The 7,530-nt window shown below is 53.6% G+C and overlaps 1 long non-coding RNA gene across 1 annotated transcript in view; it reads left to right on the forward strand.

Annotated features, from left to right (window-relative positions):
• LOC104142163 (uncharacterized) overlaps positions 1-3,123 on the forward strand; it is a 55,795-nt gene extending 52,672 nt beyond the window's left edge. The window contains exon 4 of the long non-coding RNA XR_693660.2: positions 386-3,123. This is a non-coding gene — a long non-coding RNA (uncharacterized lncRNA). The remainder of the gene's footprint in view (positions 1-385) is intronic.
• The last annotated feature ends 4,407 nt before the right edge of the window (positions 3,124-7,530 follow it).

The raw sequence follows: 7,530 nt of genomic DNA on the forward strand, positions 1-7,530 counted from the left end.
GAGAGGTCACCTTCACCTCCTGAAACAGATGGCTATAGATGTGGCAAGTTGCTTGGATCATGACTTTCTACTGCAGAAAGACTGTGATCCTGGTGATGCCTAACAAAACCATGCTGACAGCCCCTCTGGGAGAGGCTCCTAGCTCTGCCCAGAGTGAAGGTTGTGCAGAAAGGGCTTAATATACAATACCCCCCCACACATCCACCTTTCCTAGTGGCTCTACAGAGCTCCAAGATCATGAGACAGTCCTAGTGGAAAACTGGCAATTTAGACAGCCTCTGGAGTCAATGGTGAAGAGCTGAGGGCTGTAGCAGAGCCCTTGAAAGCAATGGAGAATGGTGCATTCTAGCACTATCCGAACAAGTTCCCTACTCTGTCTTTGCAGGGACTGGAGGCTGGAGGCTGGAGGCTGGAGGCTGGAGGCTGGAGGCTGGAGGCTGGAGGTGTGGACCTGGAGTGGATGCAGTGCAACCCAAGTTAGAAACAGCCAGTGTTCTCCTCTGGAAGCTGGCCAGGACCGCAGGGGTTGAAGCAACACCAGAGCATGGATAGGATGAGCTAGCTGGTACTGAGGTGATGGCAAGGAAGGCAATAGATTTCTCCTCCTCCTTCTCATGGTCGGGACTATGTAGGAGGGAGCTCTATGGCAAGAGCGCCTGCTTCTCTGCAGAGACCAATGCACTCAGCTCTCTAGCTCATGGGGAGCAACAGGGCTGACCTTCTCTTTGTGCTAATCTCTGGCTCAGGGAGGATCATGAGGAGAAAAACTTCTGCTCTGACTTGGTAGGGACATCCCAAGCTCCAATGTAAGACATACTTTTCAGTTGTTTGCAGGGTACTTCTAATTTAAACTTCCCATTTCAATGCAATTCCTAGTCCAAGGCCTTGTGGAAGAGAGTGGCAAAATAGTTAACTATTTTCTGAAAAAAGTTAGAAAGTCTCATTGATCCATATTCAGTAATGTGAAATTCCAGAGTGGCTTCAGAGACCAGTAGTTGTCAGCAGGAACGGAGTTTGCCTCATCTACTTTGCCCTACAAAGGTCAGATATTTAGCCTGAGATGGTCATTCAAGATCCCTCTATGATCAGTGGAGAAACAAAGATTAAATCATTTTCCCCCAGAAGCCCGAATCTATCCCAGCAGCAACAGAAATCAGCTTAGATCAGACATTTACACCACCTCATCCAAAATTTAACTCAATAGAAAACTACAATCACTGTGACTGCAGGGCTAGAATCAGATATCAGCTCTACTAGGAACTTGCAGATATATGTAGCAATTGACAAGATATAGTAAAAAATACGAAATTATCTGACGTCCTGGGAGCAGCCACTACCACACAAAATGGCATTGCAGCCATGTACAGTGCAAGACAATGCAACTAACAGTGATATTCCAGGAGGCCCCAGGAGTACACTAGGTTATTGACATACATAAGAGAAAGCAATAAGGACACAGAGTCATCTGTGTTGCTTGAGAAGATCACTGACAGGCATGGACCGCAGCAGAATTACGTGGCTAAGCCTCAGAAGACGGCACAGAGGGAAAGGGGTTCTCACAAGTCCATGTGATACGGCAAGGGGAACAAACAGTATTGAAACATTTTTATTTGGTAGTATTGAAATGTGCTAGTGTAAATTGTTAACTGTTAGTGTTATATCCGACGGGAGAGATCTGTCCAAGGGGCAAAGTGGAAATGACTGTGGCATTATGCAAGGCTCATGTTGCATAGAGCTTTCCAGTTAAAGTTTCAGACGAGTTGTCTCTGAGTGCTTCCTGAAAAACCACAGGCTCTCATCTTCACAGAGTCTCTGCAAAGATTTTGGAAATCTTTTTTCATCTTCCCCAGTGCTGCACAGTCTGCCCACCTCCTCTCACATTTCCCTGACTTGGTAACACATGTCCTCACCCAGCACACACCCTCTGTGTGCAAGGACACCCCCTTCACCAGCCCTAGCCTCAGGGAGAGGAATCAGGCTCTGCTTGCAGCCCCAGCTTCAGGGAGCAGCCTCCTCCCTCTGGAGAGCTGCCCCAGTGTAGGTCTCCACTATCCTCCACCCTAGATCCTTTTTCACAAGCCTAAGAGCCACCAGAAAGCTTACTGCATAGGACACATTTGAGGAAAAACTTCTTTACTGTGAGGGTAACTGAGCACTGGAACAGGTTGCCCAGAGAGGTAGTGGAGTTTCCTTTCCTGGAGATATTTAAAACCCATCTGGATGCGATCCTGGGCAACATGCTCTAGAGGACCCTGCTTGAGCAGGGAGGTTGGACTAGATGATCTCCAGGGGTCCCTTCCAACCTAAACCTTTCTGTGTGATTCTGTGTGATGTGGAGCAGGTGAACATTGCTGTCACCACACACTCCTGTCACCTGTGCTGTCCACACAGTACAGCTAGTGATACAGTTGTATAAAGTCATTTGGGTAGTAGACTGGCAGTATCTGCTTGAATCAGTCATAGCAGAGAGTTTTTCTTGATCTTTCTAAGAAAAAAAGTTAATGAGCTTAGCTGATTCACTGAAACAACAGAGTGATTATCCTACTCAGAGATAACGAAGGAAAGAGAACATAGGTGTGGATTCAGCACTTCTGAAGAAAGACTCGTGAGAGTTGCCCAGCTGAGGAAAGGACTTGAGCCGAATTTTCTAATGAGGTTTTGCAAAAACATACCACTTTTTTTTTCCATGCAAAGCCTACACTGAATGACATCAGGATAGAAAAGCACTCAGCCACAGATCGCTTTCTGTATTATGTTATTCAATAATAATCACAGTGCTCAACAATTTAACAACTAAACCCCCAAATGTAACAGGCAGGCCTGACATGTTGGATAGGGCTGTGTGTGTGTGCACTCACAAAAATGGAACAGATTCCTAAGTTTGAAAAAGCTTTTTAATATTATTATGAAATTTCAGTAATCTGTCTTATGCTGTGTGAAGTTTATAAACTGACACAGTTGGAAGAAGCTTAATGTGATAAGAAAAAAATGTTAGACTCTAAAGTCTGGGGAGTTTTTATGACCAATTATTTTCTTTCCCAAATAAAAGTTCAATGCCACTGCTATTTCAGTAGATCCACCAGAAAAGTGTTCTCATTCACAATGCTACTTATGTGGTACGAATAAAATTCCAACTGCTAATTCCTCAGGCTGCTCTTGCATACTGTACGGTTGGTCTGGTATACATCTTGGCAGATGTTTTGGCAGGAGAAGGTGTTAATGAATTGAAATTGCTGCTAATATTAAAATTAGATGATTTCATTTCAAATTCTTACAAACCCCAGAAAAAAAAAGGATCCTAATTTGCCAAGTGAGAGGAAAACTTTCAAAAAGGAAGAAGCACTGTTTCAGGGGGTATGAGGGTATTGCAAACAACAGTGCAGAGAAGAAATGTAACCCCACTGCTTGTTACAACAGAGGGATGATGAGGGCCATTAGGGGCATCGCCAGCCAGGGCCCCATCCCCCAGTAGCCACACAAGGTGAGCGAGGCACGCCCACGGATGGTAGGCGGGCTCAAGCAAGAGTCCAGACGGTCAGGCGCCTTCGTGGTGATGAGACAGCTCCGAGGTCAAGCCGGGAAACCAATGCACGGGCCAAGGTCAGGCTGAGGTCTGATGAGGGTCACTAGGGTGAGAGAGAGCCCGGTGAGGCACATGCCGCCTGTGGATGATGCCCGAGGGCAGCTGAGGAGGTTACCTAAGAAGCCTGGGAGATGTGGAGAGCAGAGGAGGATGCAGACAAGGAGCGGAAGCGGTGTTTGGGGCAGGCTGAGGAGACAGGTGCAGGCATTAGGAGTGGGAAAGAAGAGGAGGTGGGAGGAGAGGCCTAAAGTGGACGGGCAGGAGAGGGCAAGGAGGCAGTGGCCGTGGTGAAGCTTCAGGGTGGTGGCAACTTGGAGAGAAGGGAGAAAAGGAAAGGAAGGTGATGACAGTACCTTTTTAGGGCCACATCTAGCACCATGTGTTTGAGGAGGTGAGGGCCCCTTCTCCCGCCACGGCTGAGCCCTGCCGTAGGAGAGCTCCAGCTCCAGCCACCCTCACGGCTGGCGCAGCGCCACCCTCGGCCAGGAGACAGTGCTGCCTGAACGTGCCTTGGACACAGGCTGCTGAGACACAGCCGGCCGAGGTAGGGTTGCGGAAAAGGCCAAGCCTCCGAGCTGGCCAAGGAGCAGGACAAGCCCCGGGGGCAGGAGGGTGCAGGCAGCTCCTGACAGCGCAGCTGCAGGAGCAAGCTCTCAGGCCCCAGCCAGGACACGCATGACACAAACAGCACACCTAGGAGAGGATCACAGCACTTCACTTTTATTGCGTGCAGGCAGGCACAGCTGACAAGTGGCAGCTCCTCATGGCTCCTCCAGCCTGGAGCCTTTCCAAACACACGGTGTTTGTTTGGCACAAGCCCCAACACCCCGACGATATGGCAGGAACGGAAGTCCCTGAGCTCCTGCTACCCACTTGCCCCAGGGCAGAGAGCCAGAGAGCTGCAGGGCACAGCTGGTGTCCTGGTCCTGCAAGAGCAGGCGGTCACTGACCTACGGACCTGAAAGGGCCCAGGGGAGCCTTGGCAACGGGCCGCGCTCAGTGCTGCAGAGGAAGGCGAAAAACCCCCAGGGACTGCTGCCAATCTGTCCTGGGGGAAAATTCCTTCCTGACCCCAAACCTGGCGATCGGCTGTTCCCTGCGCGTGTGAGCAAGGCCTGCCACCTGGCCAGCCCTGGGAGGGTTCTCACGCCCACCGGGGGACACCAGCGCTGCCCGACCCCTTTGCTCTCTCCACCTGCAGCCAGCCACCTTTGGGGCTTCAGCCAATGGCAAAAAAAATCCCACAGCCCCGATCGAGCTGCGGGGCAGGGGCGGGGGAAAATCTTTCCTGGGCCCTGCAGGAGGCCACTGGCTGCTCCAAAGCGTTACTTGAGAGGTACGGCACTGATGATGACCACCTGCAACATCTTCACATCCCATCTCCTGCCTTTCCCGGGTGCTGCATCGGGCGCTGAAGGAGATATGCATGGGGAGCTGTGGAACGGTCTCCAGCTGCCGAGAATGGATGTCCGTCCTCTTTGCAGGCCATCCAGTTAACTTTTTCCACCGATCTCCAGCTGAAAAGGCCTGGTGCCCTGGGGGAACCTCGAGGTGTGTGGGGGGGTGTGTGTGGACGGGGTGCCTTCTCACCCTGCCAAGGGCGTTGGGGCAGTCTCTGAAGGACCACAGTTACTTCCAGCTTTGAATCGGAGCCTGCTTGGGGCAGGAATTGGATCAGATGCCCTCCAGAGAACTCTTGCAACATAAATTCTTCCACCGCCTGATGGCTGCCCAGTGGCTGAATCAGTTGTGAGATGTGGCCCTCCGCCTTCGCCTCAGGAAATGCCTGGGCACAGTCTCCGCTCGCAGAGGAATGGCTGCGGAGAGTGGTGGGCGGGCGGCGGGGGTGATGTCACTTTCATTTCCCCCAGTAGGCATGCCCAGGCCAGCGGGGCCCAGCAGCACAGCACGAGTGCAGGAACACACCCTTCAAGCCTGCTTGCCTTGGCCTCTTTGGGTCAGCTCAGCTGACGGGGCTTAGCAGAGGCCTGGGCTTGCAAGAGGCTGACCTCCCTCTGCTTTCCTGAGAGCGCAAACGCTGCCATTGCTGTCACGTGCTATTGCTGTCTGTGTGTTTGGAGGAGGGCCAGGCGGAAGAGGAACAGGATCCGCGGTCTTTCTGAGGCTCGGGCAAGCCGGAGGCCCAATGTTAGAGCAGGTGCTGGGCACTGCAGCAGGACTGTCTCCCTCCAAGTACGTGGTACCCACCAAAAGCCCTTCCTGGCACAGGCCCTTGTCTCATCAGGCTGGAAACTCCGCAGGGAACCTCTTCTGTGCCCATGCTGCTGCAACCTTGCACCCATACAGCCTGGCCTGAGGCGTCCAGCACAGGCGAGCAGAACTGGTAGCCCTGAGAGTCCCTTGTGCTCGGGGGGACGTTTGTGACGTGATGGGGAAGGTCCGCCAGCTTCCCAGCTACAGCAGCTCTGTGAAGCTTTGCCAGGGAGCTCTGACCTCCGATCTCCATCAGCCCCTCTGCAGCCCTCCTCCGAGGGAGGCAAGGACAATACCCTCACACCACGCTGATCAACAGCCATTTCCTGAGGCTCTTTCAAAGACCCATCTCCGCTGCCAGAGGTCAAACTCTGCCAGAGGGCCACTTGGCTCAGCATGCCGGGGAACGTGCTGCGCGTGGGGCAGTGGCCGCAGGCCGGGTCGTGCCGCCACGCCTCGAGCATCACGAGCCGCTCTTGCTAGTTTTACTCAAAGCAAAGAGCACTGCCTCACAACACGCAGCATGGCCCCCATTGCTGACTCCTGCCACCAGATGTAGTCCTGCGAGGAGAGAGCAGGTTCCTGTGCACTGGCATCTGCGTTCCCGGGATGGCAACACTGGCCAGGAAACGGCCATTCAGAAATGGTGAGACGGCGGCTCTCTTGTGGGAGCCTGTGGAAGGGCTGCGGTTCCCTCTCCACGAGAGCAGTGCAGTGGAGCTTTCCCTGGGGAGCTGGAAGCACAGGCTCCCCCTGCGTGACACTCAGCAGGCAAGCACTCTGGAAGGACACCATTTGGAGAGGCCCGCGGGCACAGCAAACGCCTTCCAAAGAGGCCCGAGGAAGACCTTCAAGACGGGAGCGCAAGGCCCTCCGGAACACGGCTTTGCAAAGCCGCTCTTCAGGGGAAGCGGCTTGTGTTTCGGCCACATGCAAACAAAGAGGGCTACAGCTGCACCAAGTGGTGCGCCCAAATTCGAGAGCCACACAGCTTGTCAGGGGCTCAGCGTTTTGCTGCCGCTGAATTACAAACAGCTCCACTGGACACGCCCAACGGAGCAAAGTCCTCGCTCGCTGAGGTGCCGCGGCCAGGGTGGCACATGAGCCCGGCAGGCTGCTTCAGGTTGCCCAAGTCTTGGCAAGCGTTTCTGCCTTTCTTAAGACAGGCGGTCTGATTTCCTGGCTGCTCTCCCTCCTGTTACCTGGAGCAAGGGAGTGCTCCACAGTAACATCCCGCACAGCTCCTCCACAGAGCCAACCGGTCATACGAGAGCCCTCAACAGTGCACTGCCTCCAAGCTCTGCGCGAGCGCCAGAACACGGCACCATGCACCTCAACACCAGCATGTGCCCACTGACCTCGCCTGCACATTCCACTGCCACAGCTCCCAAGATGGAGCAGCCCCAAGGCAATTTCTGCCATGCCCGCTTGAGCGCCTGACAGCCACCAGATGCCTGAGGTCGCGGAAAGCTTTTAGAGGGCGGCGGCAAACACCTAGCAGCACACCCTGAGCCAGCGCAAACAAGGCAGAACACAGCCAGCCTGTGAGCTGCAGAAAGGCAGCAGGGTTTTCTGCACCCCAAAAGCACACAACAGCTTTGGCTTTGGCTCAGCGCTGCTGAAGCTCACGCAGCCTCCTCTGAAAGCTGCTGACGCAACACCGATGGCCAACCCAAAGGGAGAAGCAAGAAGGGCAGGAAGGGCAGAGCAAGGGGCAGGCCGAGGTTGGCTCC

Source organism: Struthio camelus, chromosome 17 (assembly GCF_040807025.1).
Source record: "Struthio camelus isolate bStrCam1 chromosome 17, bStrCam1.hap1, whole genome shotgun sequence".
Taxonomy (NCBI): domain Eukaryota; kingdom Metazoa; phylum Chordata; class Aves; order Struthioniformes; family Struthionidae; genus Struthio; species Struthio camelus.